This window comes from Aptenodytes patagonicus, chromosome 1, assembly GCF_965638725.1.
Source record: "Aptenodytes patagonicus chromosome 1, bAptPat1.pri.cur, whole genome shotgun sequence".
NCBI classification, from domain to species: domain Eukaryota; kingdom Metazoa; phylum Chordata; class Aves; order Sphenisciformes; family Spheniscidae; genus Aptenodytes; species Aptenodytes patagonicus.
The window spans coordinates 95371106-95390562 of record NC_134949.1 but is presented as its reverse complement, the minus strand read 5'-3'; the positions used below and the strand labels follow the sequence as shown (position 1 = coordinate 95390562).

The 19457-nt window shown below is 40.0% G+C and overlaps 1 long non-coding RNA gene across 2 annotated transcripts; it reads right to left on the bottom strand.

Moving 5' to 3' along the window:
* Nucleotides 1-2589: 2589 nt before the first annotated feature.
* On the bottom strand, nt 2590-18434 carry LOC143165887 (uncharacterized). 2 transcript variants are annotated; one of them, XR_012996332.1, is made up of 4 exons: nt 18292-18434; nt 7057-7182; nt 3436-3552; nt 2590-2754 (listed from the first exon to the last, which is right to left on the bottom strand). It is a non-coding gene; the product is annotated as an uncharacterized LOC143165887 (long non-coding RNA). The 2 variants fall into 2 exon arrangements; XR_012996333.1 differs by having other exon boundaries at nt 2590-2751.
* Between the last annotated feature and the right edge of the window lie 1023 nt (nt 18435-19457).

Below are 19457 nucleotides of genomic sequence, written 5' to 3'. Positions count from 1 at the left end.
CACACGCTCCTCTTAAAGTGCAATGCCACAGCTTCTCTGCCAACACATGCCCCAGTGTGCTTCATGCAAGACTTCATGAGAAAGATGTTAGCTGCTGGACGAGATTGCAACCTAGTAGTGTCAATCTCTCCTTCTGTGAATGAGCTGTGACTTACACAAATGTTAGTGAAAATTGATTTGGAGAGAGTCATGAAGAACTTGGACAGCCAGTTGCGGCAGATGGGAAGAAACAGGTTCACTACATCATATCTTATGGGCAAACTTAAAGGGAAAGGGATTACCGTATTGAACATCAGAAGGTTAGAGCGGTAACTGACAGGCTTCCTGAAAGGAAGCACAGCAACACAGATGTACGCCTTTTTCCTGGGAAGTCCTGGACTGACTGTGTATGTGCAGTAGTCCTGTTAAGTGATAGAGGAGGCATGGCCTGCTCTAGCAAAAATGGAAGGTAGGGAATCCTGGTCAAAAAGGTTGAGTAGGAGTGTGGTCGATACTTTTCTGTTTATTTCTAAATGTTAGGAATAAAAGCCTGCAGCTGTTTTTGTGTTGAGAAGGAAAACAGTGTCTTACCAGAGATACTGGAAATATATTCTAAGCAGAATGGCTCAGTAAAATGTTGCAGATCAGGAGGGTCTTTTCATTAGGTTTGGTGCTTAAAATAAAGCCATTAAGTACATGATTAAATCTCAATGTAAGCAGAAATCTCCCAGCTTGGAGTCGAATTCAGTCCAAGAGCATGTCAAAAATGGGGATGATTTTGGTGGCAAGTTACATACTGAAATATGAAGTCCAGTCTCTTAAACAACTTTACAGCAATGGGAGAAGGGAGATGAACTAAAAGAAACACTTCTTTCACCAAGACTGTGAAATCCTCCTGTAGCCTCTCATACAAGTTGTAACAATGAGAGTCAATCATCAACACTAATATTTTTCTTTTGTCACCTCCAGTATCCCTAGGCAGCACTAGGACCTTCATGTGTATGCCAGTGTGTAGAGAGTTCCCTAGGATGTATTTTATGTTTCAGTAACTGATTTACATTCAATCTGCTGTAGTAAAGGCCAGATGATCACCTCTATTATGCAAATGAATGCATGGAGACAGCAAGGAAGTGAGTAACTTGAAGTGGCAAAAGTAACAAGTGCCATTCTGTTCAGGGTGCTGCTTCTCTCAATCCCTTGACCTTTCAATAACTTTCCTGCTTGCAAATTCATATTCAAGGGGAAGGGTACAGTCAACTGGAAGGCGATGAATTTGGTTAGAAACCACTTTATGTCACAATTGAGACTCAGCTTGCACAGGGAAAGATACACTGGGGATATAAAAGGTGTTCAATAAGTAAAAGCCTTGTTACCTTTAGGCTTTTAGTGCATACAAACTCTCAATAGTTTAAACGAACAGGCTTAAAATGCATTGGTTGTTAAGCCAGACAAAGACTTATTTTAATGAAATGCAAGTAACTAGGATATCTATGCTTAGGGAAAGAAATATAAACAACCGACATGTAATTATCAGGAAAATATACTTAATACAGAAGATGGTCTAGTTATATTTATATGCCTGTGTCATTTTATGTTTGTCTTTTTAGAGAGGTGAACGAAATACTGAATTAAATATTAGTCATACCCTTCAAAAGCAGAGAGTGAACCATGGACCTCCAGAGCTGAATCCATTCTCTTCAGCTTAAGCTAAATAACCAAGCTCCCAGGAATTTGTGGGACAAGAACAGTTATAAAGGAAGAGATTCTTCTGACCAGCAGAATTGTGTCAATGCATTTGTGCCATTCTAGCTGAAGTAGTTTACATTCAAACGTTTTATGCCATAAAAATGATAATATCATAGTTCTGGTATTTAAATATCATAAATACTCAAAATTATTTTATAAAATCTCATCTGAAGGGTGAATACTGGGCATTAATAGAGATTCAGTTGGGAGCTAGTCTCTGAGCCTTAGAGATGGCTGTAAGACCTGAGAGCATTGTGAATATTCATATCTTGCATCCACTGAAATAGGTTAAGTTTTACCTGTATGGGATTAATGTGTAGGTTTTCTATTTTCTTTCTTCTTTTTGGCTAGAATGGAGAAAGAACTTTAAAAAAAAAAAAAATCCCACATGGGGGTTAACAAATTAATATATTAATAATTGCACATATATAGATATTAAAAATTAATATATTAGTAAATTAAATAAAATGAATAATTCCATTGGATTTTCAGAAGGTAGGGAGATAATAATTCTATTTCTATCTGGGAGAGTAGTATATTCAAAATCTTTGTCCCAGGACAACAGATAATGTAGGCTTACAGCCTCCATTTTGAAAATTATGTGAGAAGGGCCCAAGAGCCCTGGTTCTAAAGACTTCCTGAACTTTGGGAAACTTCAGATCTGACTCAAACTTTGTGGCACAGACCCATTTCTGAAATCCATATCAATGCACTTGATTCTCTTCTGCCAGTGTCAAACAGATATAGTTTTAATTCAGTGGGTTCATTTCAGTTTAGCCCATGTTAAAGGAAAATGCTTATGTATGGTGTATCATCTCTGTCTCTGCTAACATTTCCTTTTATCCTAGGGGTACTTACCCAGATTTTTTGGAAGAACTGTCCCCTTCTCACTCTGTATTGAGCTTGAAGTTTGTGGTTTCCATTTCAGACCTAAAGAGGGACTTGCATGCCTGAAACATTCTTTTGTTACATCCTGTTGGCTTGATGAAGAGATGTTACCTCTCCCTACAGACCTTGCCTGCATGCCTGCTGAGAGAGAAAATGCAAGGTATAACGAGAGCAACTCACGACTGGTTCAACCTGGAAACCCTCACAGAAAAAATTGCCCTTACAGTCAGCAGACGTTTTGCCTAGTCTGACATGTCAGGTTTTGGCCCTGTACTTCTAATATAAAGCCCCTCCCAGAAGACCTGAATCAAAATATCTAAGATTAATCAATACCATATTCATGTATAAAACAGACTAAGGGACACTATTTGACCTTTTGGTAACTGGCCTACTAACAAAAGCAAGGTCTCGCAGGATTTACCTCTTCATGCTCAGTGTGGGGCAACAAGCCAGTATAACATCTGCTTAGTATTCATTGCAAAGCAAATGTACAATGCTGACACCATTAATCAGCTTGTCCAAGTGAATAAAATGTCAAAAGCTGATGTAAGAAAGCTTGGCTTTAAAAGCAAACATTTCATATGGATCTGCATGGGTCCATCTAATGATGGATTAGTTAACCCTGGAAGATGAAGAATGACTCCGGCCTTATGTTTGAAGGGGGAATGCATGTAGATCTAACAATGTGCACAGAAAGATTGTAAAGAAATTAGAGATATGGGAACTAGTTCTACAAAAACCAATCACCTACCATTGGTGCCTCAAACTTCAGTATGTGATATGAAACAGAATGAATAAAAAACATTTAGTTTTGAGTCCTACCCACAGGTTGCAAGCTGTGCTTTAAAAGTAAGTTTTTTCATTCACAGAACTGCTAAACGGTAGGTAGCATTTCTTCCTCCTTCCCCTCCTTTGCTGAGCCACAGACAGGAACAGTATCTAAAAGACAGAAATTAGCTGGAATTAATTTCAGTGGAATAGGTGCAAAGCAGTGCAGCAGTACTTGAAATCTGGGGTTAAATTATGGGTGAAAACTGAGGAACAGTCAGTAAAGGGTGCTGTTACTTCCTCATTTAATGAGGAGCAGAACATCTGTCAGGGAAAGAGGAGGTAGGGAACACGGACACATGGAAGCTACAGATGGAAAAAATCTCTGCTCGCCAGCTTAAAAATGCAGGACCTATTCTATTGCTTTGTCAAATCTGCTTTTAAAAGTACAAGGCTTTTCTGCTTCCAAGATTCCCTTTGGAAGATGTCTCTGGACTGTAGTGTATTTTGGTCTCAGTATATTTTTTCGTGATAGCCTTTTTTTTTTTTAACCTGAATTTCTTCCCACAATTACTAGGACACACCTTCATAACACAATAAAAATTCACCTCCCTCAGTAGCCTTCACTGCCTTTCTTTTAGGGGCAGATTCTCCTATGTCTTCTCAGAATATCGTGCCCTAAATTTGCCCCATTGGAAATTATCAGGACTATTCAAGGGGTAGGGCTCTAGCCTTAAAGAATGAAGTGGGCATCACTGGAATAGGTACAATGTGTCCTGAAAAAAACGAGACAAATGTTTTTTCATTGGGAAGAAAAGACTATGTATTGAATGAATCAGCCTCTTCATCACTATAAATGAGAGACTTGGTAAAAAGAGCTGCCATCATGTGAACTGAAAGATGTGCTGTTCTAGTAGAAGAAATACATGGTTTTTCTGTTGTGATGTTTTTTCATTTACCTTGAGGAACGAAAAACCTTGAGAATTTACTGTAAAGTACTATTGAGTAAGGACTGTGGTCTTTGCTCCAGCTAGCTAAAGAACAACAGAAGCATAAAATAATTTCGGGTCTGATGATCATGAGTTAGATCAGGTCAATATAAATGAAATTATTTTAAATAAACAAAAAGCAGTGTTGGAAAAAAGAACAAATTTTATAAAACAAAGAGAACCATTTGGTGAAGCAGGCTGGACTGAATAGCTCAAAGTCCTGAATGTTGAGAAAATTTGGGAGAATTTGTAAGTGGGAGATGCTAAAACCCTCTGTAACTTGAATCCCAAGAAAAGAAAAACACTTTTAGAGAAGGAGTCTGACTGTAATTGGTTAAGCAGCTACATGAAAAAATATACTAGAAGTAAACAGAAGCGTAGAAAAAATGGAAAAGGAAATTAATCAACTACAATTTCTCTGCCTTGGAGATCAGAAAAAATAGCAATAAAGTATGAATTGCCGAAAAGACAAAAAAAAAGGGGGGGGGGGAGGGAAGGAGTCTTTAGTCATTAAAAAAATGGATCACTGTGCAATCCTAACAAATCAGAAATTAATGATTATCTGTCGAAGACACCAAAAGAAAATGGGGGCTATTTTTTCCATCTTGTACAGCAAACACTACTTCTGTGTTTAACAATACAGAAAGAACATGATGATGCACTTGTCAACTTCAATAGCATACAAGGCTTTAGAACATGTTGCAAAGGGAAATATTGTACAAGGCATAAAGGTAACGAAAAATAGGACAAAATGCAGTCTGGGTTTATGAAAGATAACATTCATCTGGCATTGTTTTTGACAACAATCAACATTTTTTTAGGGAAAGAAAATGCAGTGAATCTATCGTGACTTCTGTAAAGTGTTCTCATACAGTTCATAAATTAAAGTGGAGAAGATATGAAATAGTATAGGAATCGCCTGACTATGTGAATACAAATGAGTACGATAATAACAAGTGGGTTTGGCAAGGAGAGTAAGGGAGAGAGAGAACAAGGGTTTATTACTGAGGATTCAAGGAATATTACAGAGAGACATCCTCCAGGACTGTTTATGGAACTCAGTATTATAAAATATTCTCATGAATGGCCTTGGCAAAAAGACTAGGAACATATTAATGAAATCTGTTGATGACACAGTTGGAGGCATTTTCAGTACAGTGGCAAAATATTGTACAAAGAGAGGGAACAGATTACCATAGAAGAAAGATGGATTTTTAAGTCAGGAGTAATACAAATGTGATGAACTACAATAAAATGCAAAGCCTAATAAGAATTTCTCATTTAAGTTGGCAGTTTGTCAACTGGAGGTGTCCAGGGACAATGACTCGTGTTAGGTTGATGGCCCAACTATGAGATGTGACTGACATGCAGACATGAAAAAGACAAATGTGATCCTTATCTAAGAGGCAAGATATTTTAACAGAGATAAGGAAATATTAAGTTCATTTTGTATGAAATAATAAAATGTCCCCTGGAATGTCATGTTCTAGTCATCATTATTTAAAGAAATAATTTGATCTGGATTGGGTGCACAGAACACATTCAGAAACTGGACGCTAGGCTGGTCAGGAGACTGGATACTACATTCATGAAGAGCCTCTCTTGCTAAGGTGCCTAAAAGAGTGATATTGTTCAAATGAGCAATCAGATAAGCTCAGAAATAGGAGGAATTTGATCTTCGTTGCAAAAGATGATACAGAGCAGGGAGTTACTAAACCAGCCTTCTGACATAATAGGTGTAAGAAGACCAATTATATTTTAAAAGGATTGCCAACAGTTTGTGAGTAGATTTTTGTTAAATGACTGCTGTAACAGGAGATTGCACTTTGTGGACCTTGAGGCTTTTATACAGAACTTCAAATCCTTTTTTTGCCCACTTTCTCCCAAAGGAAAGAAAAAAAGCCAAAAAGGAAAAAAGACATTTAAAGTTGCCACTGCTGTTTAGGACTAAGGAATCTACTTTAATAGTAGAAGATAGTTTGAAAAACTCCCTATGGCCTCAGAAAGCTTTAAGTAGTGTTTGGATTCCCCTCAGGCTCTAGTGGATTCTCTACTTGTTCTTTGACTCCTGAATACCTCTCTCCTTCCCTTCGTAGGATTCCTACTCCTTGTTATAGTGCTTCTCTAGGTTCAGCTTTCCCTGGTGAGGCTCAAATAGTTCTTGGACTAGGCTGTGTTTAAGTACAATCTTGAAAAAGTTTGGAAATCCTCTAACAAGATACCTGATCATGCTCTGCCTATGAAATCAGAGGCACCCTTGGCTTTTGCCTTCCCAAGATAATCTGTTCCCCTGTCTTAGCTTTCTTAACTTGACTCTATTCACTTTTGATAACTGTCAGGTGGCCCCAAACACACACTAGCCCAGTCATAGCAGGACAGATGACTGCTCATCTAGTGGAGTTGTGCCAGTCTGGAACCTTATCAGTCAAATTTGGGATTCATAAAATCATATTTAGAAGAATATGCATAAGGCAGAGACATATCCACAGGTTCACTTTCCACACATCACAGACCAACTCTTACAAAAGCTCCAGAAGAGATTGGGAAAGTAACTCTAAGACATGCCCTTGTAAACCACAGTGCCAAACTCACCGAACTGGAGTGCCAATGCAGGCATATGTACCCTGCTCCATTAACATGGTTTACTTCTGCTCTGTTTGGCATGATTGTCCTGTGCTTGACTTACATCTAGGTTGCTGCTGGCTTTGTCTTCCCCTTCTTGGGCTGCGGAGAGGTTCTGCACAGAGGTTCTACTTGTGTCCTTGGTGGGATGCTGTGGCTGCAGTTTCTGTAGTCTGCTTCCTAACCAAGGCTGTGCAATGCAAAAGGTAACCAACAAACAGATGTCAAAATTGAAATAAAATGAGAAAGGAATGGTCTGGGCCTCTGTTAGCACCACAAAATATTATTCAGAGTGAGTGTGAATGAGTCCTAGACCTGCTAACTGGCAGTTGCAGATTGAACTTTAAGGTAAAGCTATTTAAAGAAGTTGGATTTAAATTGAACATAAGATCTTAAATCAAAAGTAACTATTTGACTGGTTAGGCAGTTATGTGCAGAAGAAGAAAAATAGTACCTTTAATTATAAATATACCAACTCAGAAATAACAAAGGCTTACTTAATTTTGAGTCTTAGTTGTGGTCTCACAATACCTCCCTATAGGAACTGTGTAGTACAACTTAAATGCTTTCATGGCCATGTAAAAGAACTCTTCAGGCTATGGAGACATATCTAGGACTATAAAACAATACATGCATAATTTGTATTTTGCTTATTACTTTTGGAAAAAATTGTACAAAGCACCTCTCTTTTTTCCCAGGTAAAATGTCATTAGAGCATAGGCTGGCCTATTTCCAGCATTCTGGAATGTGACCTATGTCACCAAATTTCAGTTATGTTACTAATATTGGTATCCATGATTAGTTAAAAATCATCATATTCACGTTTGATGTGTACCTAAGAACTCGGGTAGGAAACATTCTGGAATAGCGTATTAGAAACCTCACAGCTGTTTCATTTATATTTTAAAAAGTAGGAGTTTCTAGAAAAATATTTTGAGCATTAACTCAAACAGTCCAAAGAAGCTCTTCAGTTTCATACTCATTATCAATTAATTTTATGCCTTCTCCGTACTGTTTCATATTCAACTATTGGCAGTTACAACATTTGCATGGCAAAAGCTGGAAATTCTGGCAACTAGACAAAGAGCAGAGGGGACTTTCCACACCTGTAATGGTAGGGAAGGCAGCCTGAGCTTGTGGGATGAATGTGGCTAGAAGACAGAGGTAGAGAATTACTCTGCAGTGATATGGTTAATTGTGCCATTTCTAAACGGACATTTTTCCTTTCTGAATTCACCTTCCATCCCTTCTAGATGGTGAGGAGCGCATCCTTCTCACAGCTAACATTAAAAGCATAGTTCAATATACTGATGATACTTGGCTGGCATTGTCAAAGGTATTTTAACACTCATACAGACTAGAAACCTATTCACTTTATACGCTCCCACCTCCCCTTTTTTCTTTTTCTTTTTTTTTTTTTTTTAATCACGGCTGTTGCAACTACTATTGTGATTTACACCTTCTGGTACATCTTCCCATCCTGTAGTCTGTGTTCATTTAGGGACAGGACTGTCATTTACTAGATGTCTGCAAAATGCCTACCACAGAGACTTCCCTGAGGACTTCCAAAATCCTTCTCATTCCCTTTCATACAGTATCTAATAATAAGCAAAAGTCAAGACCACAATTCTTCAGCAAATTCCATTGCAATGGAATCACGATATACACAAGGCCTTGATAATATCTGCGTATTTTGTACATAATTTTGTTCCTAGACAACTGCACACAGGGTCAAGTGCCTTGGGAGTTTAGATCATTTTGTTTCCTATGCATTATCTAAGTGAGGAATTGCATGCAGGCACAGAGTGCCTCCCACATTATCAAGAAGCATCTGGAAATTTGACCTATATTTGAGAATTAAGATCTCTGCACTGAGATTCAGATGTAAAAGTCCTGCTTGTTTGCAATATTTGTCACCAGACTTTATTATTTGATCTACTTTTTATCATCTTTCAAGATGCTACTTTAGTTTTTCATTTTACACATTTTCATATCGCTATAATCTCCACTCTTACTCATTCAAATCTATTTAGCTATCTGGATCATTGTTCTGAAACAAATTCATGAAACTCTCTCCTTTTTTTTACACCAGACTTGACAGTGGCCTCAAAGAAGGACTTGATGTATAACACAGGCCTGATTCTCACCTCACGTAAATCAGAAAAACTCTACTGAAGTTGTTGGAGATTCACAGATTTTCACAAGCTGATCCTTTATGCCCTTTTTGTCTAGGGAGTCCATAACGGCATTAAAATGTAGCAGCATTGCAGTAGCTACGATAGCCTAAGGCTGTAAGTGAGGCAAGGATTCTTGCCTCCCACCAAATATGCAGTGCGCTGGCGCAAACATTCCCAATCCCTGGTGCTCCCTCTTTATTACCTTTTCTTCATATTCTGCTTTCCAGAAGCAGGTGCTGTGTTGTATTATCTGATCATCCTCTTCTCAAAACTCACCACAATGAAAATATTAGTGGTTGTTTCCCCAGGGCTCAGGGGAATCCTGAAAAAAGCCTTCAGAGTTTCTTGTCTCAGAAAGCACTGTGAGGTACCCATGGATGAGATTCTGAGGAACCCCACAACATGTGGTGTGCTTCTAGAGAAAGTATGACCAGATCTGCTTACGATTTCCCGATGCCTCAGGCATTCTTTCAAGACACCTAGCTTATCATTTCATCAATCCAAATATTAACCTTTAAATTACTAGAAAATGTTTGTTTCTGAGAAAGAAGAGTGTGTTCTGTGTTTATCAGGAACAGGCTGGCTTGTAGAATGTGTATTGCTGTGAGTAAGAACCCTGGAATGAAAAGCTGAATCCTTCCTCAAAAGTCTGCTTGCTTGCTTTCCTTTTGTTTTTCAGCTCAAGGAGGATATTGACACCATTTGCTCAGTGCTCCACAGAATTGCTGAGCCTGAGCACTGTGAAAAAAAGTCCTTCATTACAGAAAAATATGTCCCTTCAGTTAGAAGGCGGCAGTAACAAGACCAGCACACAGTTTAAAGAAATACTGCATTATAAACAGGTTGTTACAATATTTGAATCTGTAATTTGGAGAATATAGTTTCTTGTTCTTCAGCGAAAGATTAAAAGGAAAGATTCATAGGACTATAAGAACAGGACCAGATAATTAGCATATTTACATTTGGGAAAGTAACGGTCCTGTGTAGCAATTTAAAACATTTTCCTCAACTAACCCACAACAGAAATTATCAGCCTAAAGGAGATGTCTGCAGCATTTGTTCCAAACAATCGGCTCCCTTACAGAAAAGTAGACTTCTTAGAAACTTGTCAGTTCACATCAGATCATTTTCAGCTAGGACCGATCTTCCCGGTGCTCTGCAGGCTGAGATTGTAATCTTGCCGAAAAATTATCAGGAAGCCACAGAAACGATAAAATCTTTGGAAGGAAAGATGTAGCCCAGAGCGGATGGTAAGAAGAACTAGTTCCCTGCGATCGCTCCACCTATTTCAGGAGTTGACTCAAATATTTCTCCTGTTTCACAACTTGACTTTCTGCCAGGCTGTTGGCCGAGGGCCAGCATTCCAATTAGGCACAAGCTGGAAGATGGCCCACAGGTCAATGCCTTTCCCTGGACGCCAAAGGCACTGTTAAGATAAAATCTTAACTGCGTTCTGGCCAAGATCAGACTGCAACCATCATTTACTCATTCCTCGTCTTTCACGCTGTTGCAGCTGGATTTGTACATCTGAAGGTTGGGAGATAATAACGTGTGAAGTCTGAATGAACTTTTTCATATTGGAAACAACAGGGAAGAAGCTCTGCGAGGAGAAGCAGCAAAACTGACAGTGAAAGGACTCTCTTATGCAAAAGATACCGTAGTGGATGGGGTTCACATGATCGAAATAATTTCCATCTTTACAGCACATTTCTTTGTCTAAGCACTAGGAAGCATTGCAAACAACTCACACAACTGCCACTGGAAGTAAGAAAGCAGCATTATTCTCATATTACAGATGGCAATGTTGAGAGACATACTTTCAAGCCACAGAAAACAGTGATAGAGCTGGGACTGGATACTCAGAATATCAGGTAATCAACCCTTGTCCACAGCTTAAAGTCAAACTTTCATTGAACTGGGCCATGCAGGTACTCACACAGACTCCATGAACTGACCACCTCTGTAAAACAGTAAAACAACATGATCCTTGCCTAGTAGATAGGGAATTGAAGTGCAAATATATTTTTTCACACAGGAAGTTTATGGAAAAGGCAGGAACTGAACCAGATGTTCGAAGATCTGGCCCAGCGCCTTAAGCACAAAATAATGCTTTTAACTCATAAAAGTGCTCTAGACAAAACTGCACTTTCTCACCTTTTATGATCTGGTTTAGTAACGAGAATAGAGAAAGATGAAGAAGTATGCTGTTAACCCAAAGCCTACTCTGTGGTAAGAGAATGCGCTTTGATGACTGTGGGATATTATTTTGCTTTTACTTACATCAGGGAAAAAAAAGAAAAAAGAAAAAAGCATCTGTTTTGTGGAGACAATTTCCAGACTTGGATCTGCTTTCCTCCTTTCCCTCTGTAAACTCCTTTTTTCTTTGATACATCTTTTCCAAAATTACTCTGGGTCGACCTGTATGGATGGTACTGGATAAACTGCATAAGCTGTTTTTCAAACACTGCAAATTGTTGTGAAAACTTGATAGGGCAACTACATGGCTCCATTATCTACACTTCTCAGCCTGCACTGTGAAGAAATCTGTTTTAAAAGCATTGTTTCTCTAGAATGTGTAAATAAATTTGACTAGAGCAGCTGTGCAGAGAAATACTGTTGTGCTGTCATCTCCTCACCCCTCTGGATGCAACCTGGCCCTGATAATTAGCCTTGGCTTTCATGGGAACAGAAATGTGCTGACTAAACCATTGTTCCTGCTATCCAGGTTTCCTACTGTGCTGGGATTTCTTTGCTTTAATTTCATTAACTGCCTTGAAGCTCAGCCATGTGCAAAATGTCATCTTTTTTTCCAACAAAATCTGCATTAAGGTAAATGCAATTGTTTAATAGCCAAGTTAGTGGGGTGAAGTGAACAAAGAGCTGCACAACAGGTTCTTCATGTGAGTGAGTGCCAGTTCAAATCTATTTAACTACTGTAAATTGATTTGAAGGCAGCACCAGATGTGCCACTAGATTTCCATTTATTCCTCACAAAAAGTCAATGAAATGCATGTCGTCTGGAAATCGTCCCAGGGAAGCAGATGCGATGTGTTTATCGAGGCTTTGACTAAAGACCAGTCCTTGAAGCTTCAGATAGGAGCTAAGGGTGCTCAGCATCTCCCAGGAGACTCCCAGCATAATGGTAGGCCACAGCGTAAGTGGAGCTGCTTTGTGTAATATGACATAGATTCAAAAAGTCTTTTGACTAATTCTGTGAATGCAGGATTAAGATCAAATCAGGTATTTAAACCATAATAATCCTTTCCTGCTGAACCCAGATGAGACTACTTTGCTACAATGATCAACATCGTAATTCTCCAGTTCAATTTTCTTTTCTTTTGAAAAGTTCATTTCCTGTGGCTGTTTTCTAAGATCTCAGTGTTTACAGGAAACCTAACTCTCTAACACATCCCAGTTGGAGAGAGTTTCCACTGCTCACAGAAAGGTACTGAAAGGTACAAAAGTTCAAACATACTCAGCTGCAGATGAGCTCACCCTCACCTGATTATAATAAAAAAAGCAGCTGATTATAATAAAAACATCACCTCCCATGTGACCAGCTCTTGCCATTGAAAAGCAATAATGTCATCTCCGGTGGGATGCTGGATGACATACAGCTAGTATTAAAACACAGATATTTCTCCAGATCTCCCTGCAGCCTGTAATTTCCTTTAGTGGAAGGACTATGTGATTGAGCAGAATTTAAAGAGGGTAAAGGAATAAACACTCTATTAATATTAAAGGAAAAAAAGAAAAGATGACCACCTTAGTAACACAGATTGTAGCTTGGCAGTTGGGGTAAACACATGGGACTACACTGATAATAAGAGTTGATTTTTATTCTTATTTATTATATAGGAAAGTATATGGCTTTGAATAAAAAAGAGTGGCTATTGGCATTTAGTCCTTCAAGCTAAAAATGTTATTATCAGGTCTGATCAAATAGTCCATGGAAGTATTAGCTTTATTGGACATTTGATCAAGCCATCAGAGCATTCAAATGAGCGTGTGTAATAACAAGAAATTTGCCTTTCCATGCAAGAATGCTATTTCCAAGAAATAGCACAGACTTCTAAATTCCGCTGTGCCTGGTGGCCTCAAGGAAGAGCAGAGGCATCCTATGGAAAGAATAAAGGGTAAAATACTTGCTGAGTAGCTGTCCTTGCTCATTATAGATGGGCGATTATGTGCCTAGCATTTAATTTGTAGCATTCTTTTCTTCCTTTCTAGAAAAAAAGGACCATTATAATTTGCATATCTGTCATGAAAGAGGAGGTGAAATACTGTTACTCACAAACAAAAGAATTCAGCTATCCTAAGGAACTTCAGATAAGGATTACGATATACCCCAGAGTTTGCTTCAGACAACCAAAGCCATGGAGAGGCTATGCAATTTCCAGACGCTCCTCTCAGCTAGATTCCATCACTGGGCAGGGAGATGTGTTGTCATAAAAATGTAATATCATCCCTCATGGTTTTAAGAACCTATCTCCCATCTCTCTGAGTAGGCAGTATTTACATAAAGCTAAGAAAGGAATCTCTTCAGAAATACTCCACCCAATCCACAGAGTCTGAATGCAATAAACATTGTCGGCAAATATTCATATTGAGTCAGATTCCTTTTGTACACAGACAACAGATCTTCAAAATAAAGGATACTGTTATTTTAACAGAGCAAGAGGAATTGCTAGCATTGCAGACTAATCAGTGCATTGGAAATTGCTGAGTAGGTATTGCTTTATCTTCACAAAACCCAAACAGACCTTAGAATGTGTATTAGCTGCTGACAGTTTCAATAACTTCCCTGAAGCCATTTATAGCTCTTCCCAGCTCTTTGTTACTTCTCTGAAGAGAGATCACTGGACTAAGTGGGCCTGAGAAGATGCATAACTTACAGTGTACCATCTATCATGATTTGTTAGGATTACTTTTAAGAGGCTACAGAAAGTGCAAAGTGGGCCTACGCTTGACGCACAGCTCAAAATACGAGGAGGAGAGATGGGGCATTTGAAAAGAGGTCTTCAAGGTACATTACTGCTGCCCATATCATCAATGCTGAGGCAACACTTACCAGGGTGCTTTAGAAATACACATGGCTCTGAGAATTAGCGATCATTGGTAACAGCCTGAAAGACCAACCAGAGAAACTAAGATTTGCCAGTGCTCAGAAAGGTTGGGCTAAACCCTCTGTAGAGGACCTCAGTAATGTGCATCCACTATAAAATTATATCTATTACACTTCTTCTCCATGGATAAAATACCCTTATCAAATGTATTCCTTTATGCATAAATAATACCATACTCTGTTTTAAAATGATACTTACTGGTCATGTCACAAACTGCTACAATATCCTGCTGGAACACGGCTGTGTGCGCTAAATATTTGCCTTCAACTGCTGTGGTCTATAGTGGTTTGACTTATGCTATTGTGTGCATTGAATTGGTTTGAATACCGATAACTCACCATATGGCACTCTTACAAAGTGCATTGGCTTGTGTGAAGTTGGTCTTGTTTCTGTGTTTCATTCTCCAAGAGTGTTCTGACCCAACTAGAACTGAAACTTTATTTGTACTTAAGGTAACTAATTCCCTAAACTGTTCTACAATAAATAATTAGGATTTTTGATTCTGTATAGCTCTTAATTTGCCATCTGGTACTTTTAAAAAGAAAAATAGCTGGCATGTATGTACACAATCAATTTGGTATCGTTTCCAAAAATGTTTAGCTTTGGTCTAACTTAAAGCTAGTCATGTCTGAAAACCCCACCTGCCATGAATTATTTTTGCTCTTTCCTGCTTGTGGAAGGAAAGAGGCACATAGGCTGAGGAGGAGGAAAGCTAGCCAAAAATGTCTGGAGACACAATGATGTTGACTGGAGCATAAAAGTTAAGATGACATATTTCTAAGCAAACAAATTACTAGTAGGAATTTTTGATTTGTTACAGTTCTTTATTTTCTTAAGGAATAGGTGACATGCCCCCACCCAAAAACCAACCCAGAATCCACAAAGAGCCATCAATGAAAGATCAATTTCACTACGAGATGACAGACCTAATGCTCAATGCCCATGAAGAAGATGTTGCATGCAACAAGTTTAAGAGGTCTTCATATAGCTCACTAATTGAAAATAGTATGCCAAAATGACATGGCCCAGCATCAGCAAGGAACACAGTAGGCAACTCTAAAGGTGAATCTTTCACAAACTAGCCAGATGCATTCCCTTACCAGGTAAGAATGCAAAAAGGCTGAACCTTGAAAGGCCTTAAAGTGTTGGGACAGGAAATCTGTGCGTATGTCTCAGGAAACCGAAGGCTCTTTGAGTACAAAACTCAATTTAAAAAGGTCGTAAGTAAACTAACTTGTGGCTTAGGAGAGAAGTACAACAAAGTAAGAGGAATGATGTTACCTCAAGAGTTACAGATCTATCTGGTGGAAGAAATTGATTATAATCTTTATTTATAATCTCTCGTTTTGTTGGCCAGACCTGGACTCACTGTAAGGCTTAACAAAGCTCTGCCTAGCTGCTAAAGCAGTGGTACTACAGCTTCTAAGCTAGGAAAGCCCTCTTATCTATAACTACGTCTTGCCTAGGAGGTGTTGACTACAGTTTTGAATTTCTGGGAATAAAAGAGTGGGAGTAGACTTTTTTCAGGTCACAGAACAGCCCATTTGACAGAAAGAATGATTTGAAAAACAATCTTTTCATTAAAGCAGCCTGACTTGGAAAAACTCTTGTCACTCTCTTTAAAAAAACCCCCAAACTTAAACAAACAGGACTCATGCAAGCAGGGAGATTTTGGTACTGCCGAGAGTACTGCCAAGGCTGTATACAAAAGAGAACTTAAATGTTTCTGTGTATCATTTTTCTGCAGGTTCTGAGCTGGTGTGAGGTGGGTGAGTGTCAGGACACAGCAAAGGCCAGCTGTTCCCTAAAGGTTGGGAGCTGGGAGCCAAGCACGATAACAAGGGCAGTAGGGCAGGGGCCTTATCAGCCCCATGCTACACGAGTGAGGCGAGCAGGGCCAGCCTGGGCATGGCAGCCAAGGACAGCCCAGAGTCCGGATCACATACGGAGATGAGGTAGCTCTGAGGAACACAAGCCAGAATTAATGCAAAAACTGAAATAATGAGGGGTTTAGAGCAATTCACTGCATCTTATGAATTAGGTGGTAAGTAAGCTCTTGCTGGTCAATCCCTAGGTAGAAAGGAAGCACCAGTCACCTCCTGTGATTATCCTCTGTGAACAGCAGTGCAGAATCTGTAGCTTATCTCCTTAGCCAGGATTCTCTCTACCTGCCTGCATGGGTCCTATTTGTTTAAGGTAAGATAAAATATGTTTTAAGACAAGGACTCTGTTTTCCTGTGTGCTTTCTAAGGCTGGTGCAGTTCCGTGATTCCCATCTTGGTCAGTCCATGGAAAAGCAACATTAAACAAAAAGCAAACTGAAGGCAACACAGCATGTTGGTCTGCCTGTCAGGCTCACATTTAACTTTTGTATTATCTGTGTCTGTGAGAAATGTTAGAGGGTTTCCCAGGTAAAAGGTACCCTGGAAGGAAGAAAACAGGCACAACAGTGGCTTTGTGAGTAGGGCGATCATTAGAGATTTCTGCCAGTGATAAAACATATGCTTAAATTTTACTTCACTGCAAAACATTCAGTAATGAGACCAGGTATTCCACTTGAAAAAGGTAGGGAGGAAACTCCTGTGACTTTAGTTGTTGGGTGAAGAACGGAGGAAAAAAGTAGAGCAACTTTTGCATTGAGACCATAGCTAGGCTAGTGCTGCTCTCTACTGGTGAAGAACACACACTACTCTAGAAGTGCCTGGGTACTTGTGTAAGCGATGCGTGAGTGGTATGCGAGCTATTTTAATAAACTTTAAATTAAACGAAAGCTGTAATAGCTATACAAACTAATATATTGTCACTATTAAAACTAAATACTTATCATTTAACTTTTGTGTGTGTCTAAAAACTTGATTTCGTCTTCAGACTTCAGTTGCTTCAAGTAAACCCAGCAGCTTAATGTAAATGTTCTTCCATTACTGTATATGCAGGAAAATGTTTCCCATTGGTAATAATTCTCCTTCTTCCTTTCTTTCATTTTATAGAAGATTCCATGAATTTTCACTTAAATGGGAATTTGAATGGTCTGAATTGTAGCTGCAAATTTAGAGGCCATATTGAAGAATGTTTGAAAATGGGCTCCCAGAGGTTTGCTTTAGGAATGGCTAAAATCATACCCATTTGCTCTTTAAAACAACAAAAAAAGGTGCTGCTCTATTTATCGTATGACACAGGTACTTTCAACCACTTAAAGATCGATAATCATACAATCATGGAATCATAGAATAGTTTGGGTTGGAAGGGACCTTTAGAGGGCATCTAGTCCAAACCCCTGCAATGAGCAGGGACATCCTCAAATATATCAGGTTGCTCAGAGCCCCGTCCAACCTGACCTTGAATGTTTCCAGGGATGGGGCATCCACCACCTCTCTGGGCAATCTGTGCCAGTGTTTCACCACCCTCAGCGTAAAAAATTTCTTCCTTATATCTAGTCTGAATCTACTCTCTTTATAGTTTCAGATCCTAGAGATTCCGTCTTGCTTAAGGTGAGGATGAGAAGATAAATATAATGCTTAGAATTTAATCTTGGGTAAAATAGTAACTGAGTTTGTATCCCAAAGAGCCATGGCTGAACTAGGTGACTGGCAAAGATAAGAGCATTAGCACTTTCGATTTATGTAGCAAAGTGGCCAATAATTTCTTACTATTTTTTCCTGTAAATCTTGAAACATGTCAAATGTCTGGAAACGCCCATGTTGGTTTCATCCTACCCCCTGCCCCGTGTCATCTTAGGTGGGAGGTACACAGGGAAGAAGGGGCTGGGAAGAGGGACATGGGCATACTGCCCAGAGCCTTCAGCCTCTGCAGCCTTTGTGGTAGCCTCGTCCAGAACTGTGGAAGGACTCAGCACTTCCTGACCTTGCCCACCTCTTCCATCTTCCTCCCAGGTGTTTCTGCCAGGACCACTGCCCAGCAGAAACAGTGCAGGCATACCAGGATGGGAAAACCTTGTGTTATTTGTCTGGAGCCCCTGGAGAAGAAAAGCTGTCCTACCAGACTGGTGTTCCCCCCATGTAGGCACACATGGTTCCATCAGGGCTGCATCCAGGCACAAGGCCCTTCCTTTGCCTGTTCACACTGGTCGTGTCTCTCTTGCAGTGACAGGCTCTTCACGCAGGGTTGTTTTGCTTCTGGTGCCCCCACTGTAAAGACAGGGAGAAATTCTTGCCAGAAATGTCTTCCATGAGGATCCGAGTCCCCACTGTGTTGGTTCTCTTCTGCCCTTCCACTGTGCCCACAAGACATAAGAAGGGTACAAGCGTATGGGGTCAGCACAGGGGCTCTCTCACCAAGCTCTGTCTCCAACAAGAGTGGCTTCTGGGAGGACAGGAGGATGTGGGCTACTACAAAGGGATGCTCCAGGCCCTGGGAGCTCTAATTGCTGAGCAGGAAGCGGGTAATAACCAGAGGTGGTTATGACCTCTGGAGGGATTTGTTCTTCCCAGAACTTGCCCACCTGGTAGGGGCGAGGCTTCTGCAAAAAGCTGAGGAGGTGGCGCCTGTCCCTTCTTCTCTTGGATAAAACTAATTTAGACTTTCACTTCTTCCTGTAGTTTATCACAGCCCTTGTTTGCCACCTGTGAAGCTACTCTGCTTTGAGTGTCCCAGCTCCCCAGGCTCTGGCCTCCCCCTCCCAGGTGACAGCTTTGTATCCCTCACTGCTTTGTCTGCAGACAACATTTAGCTGCAAACACCCATCTTGCTCACCATCCAGTTCACGCTGGTCAGACCCCTGCCCTGGGTTCCTGCTCACTTCCCATGGCCCATGTCAAGTTCCTTCTCCTCAAAGCGCCGCGTTTCCCCATCTTGCACACTCCTCTGGTCCCCTCTCTTTCTGGAGTCTCCCCAGGTACTTCTCCATACGGACAATAATGAGAATTCAGAATGGAGTCTGATTGCTAAGAGAGCACAGCACTCTCTTTTACTGCAGGAGGATCCAGTTTTGGCTGGAGTTGCTCAAGGTTTTATCATCTGGTTCACCTCATGCATGCTCAGAAGCTTAATGCAACACCTCACTTGCCTCACCGCACCCACATGGTATATTCTTATGGTAGTTCTCCCAAGCTGCTTCAGCATCCTTCTCTACAGCCTTTCCTCACAGTTATATCTGCTGTAATCTGGATGCCCACGTATTCACTACTTTCATTTAAAAATCCAGC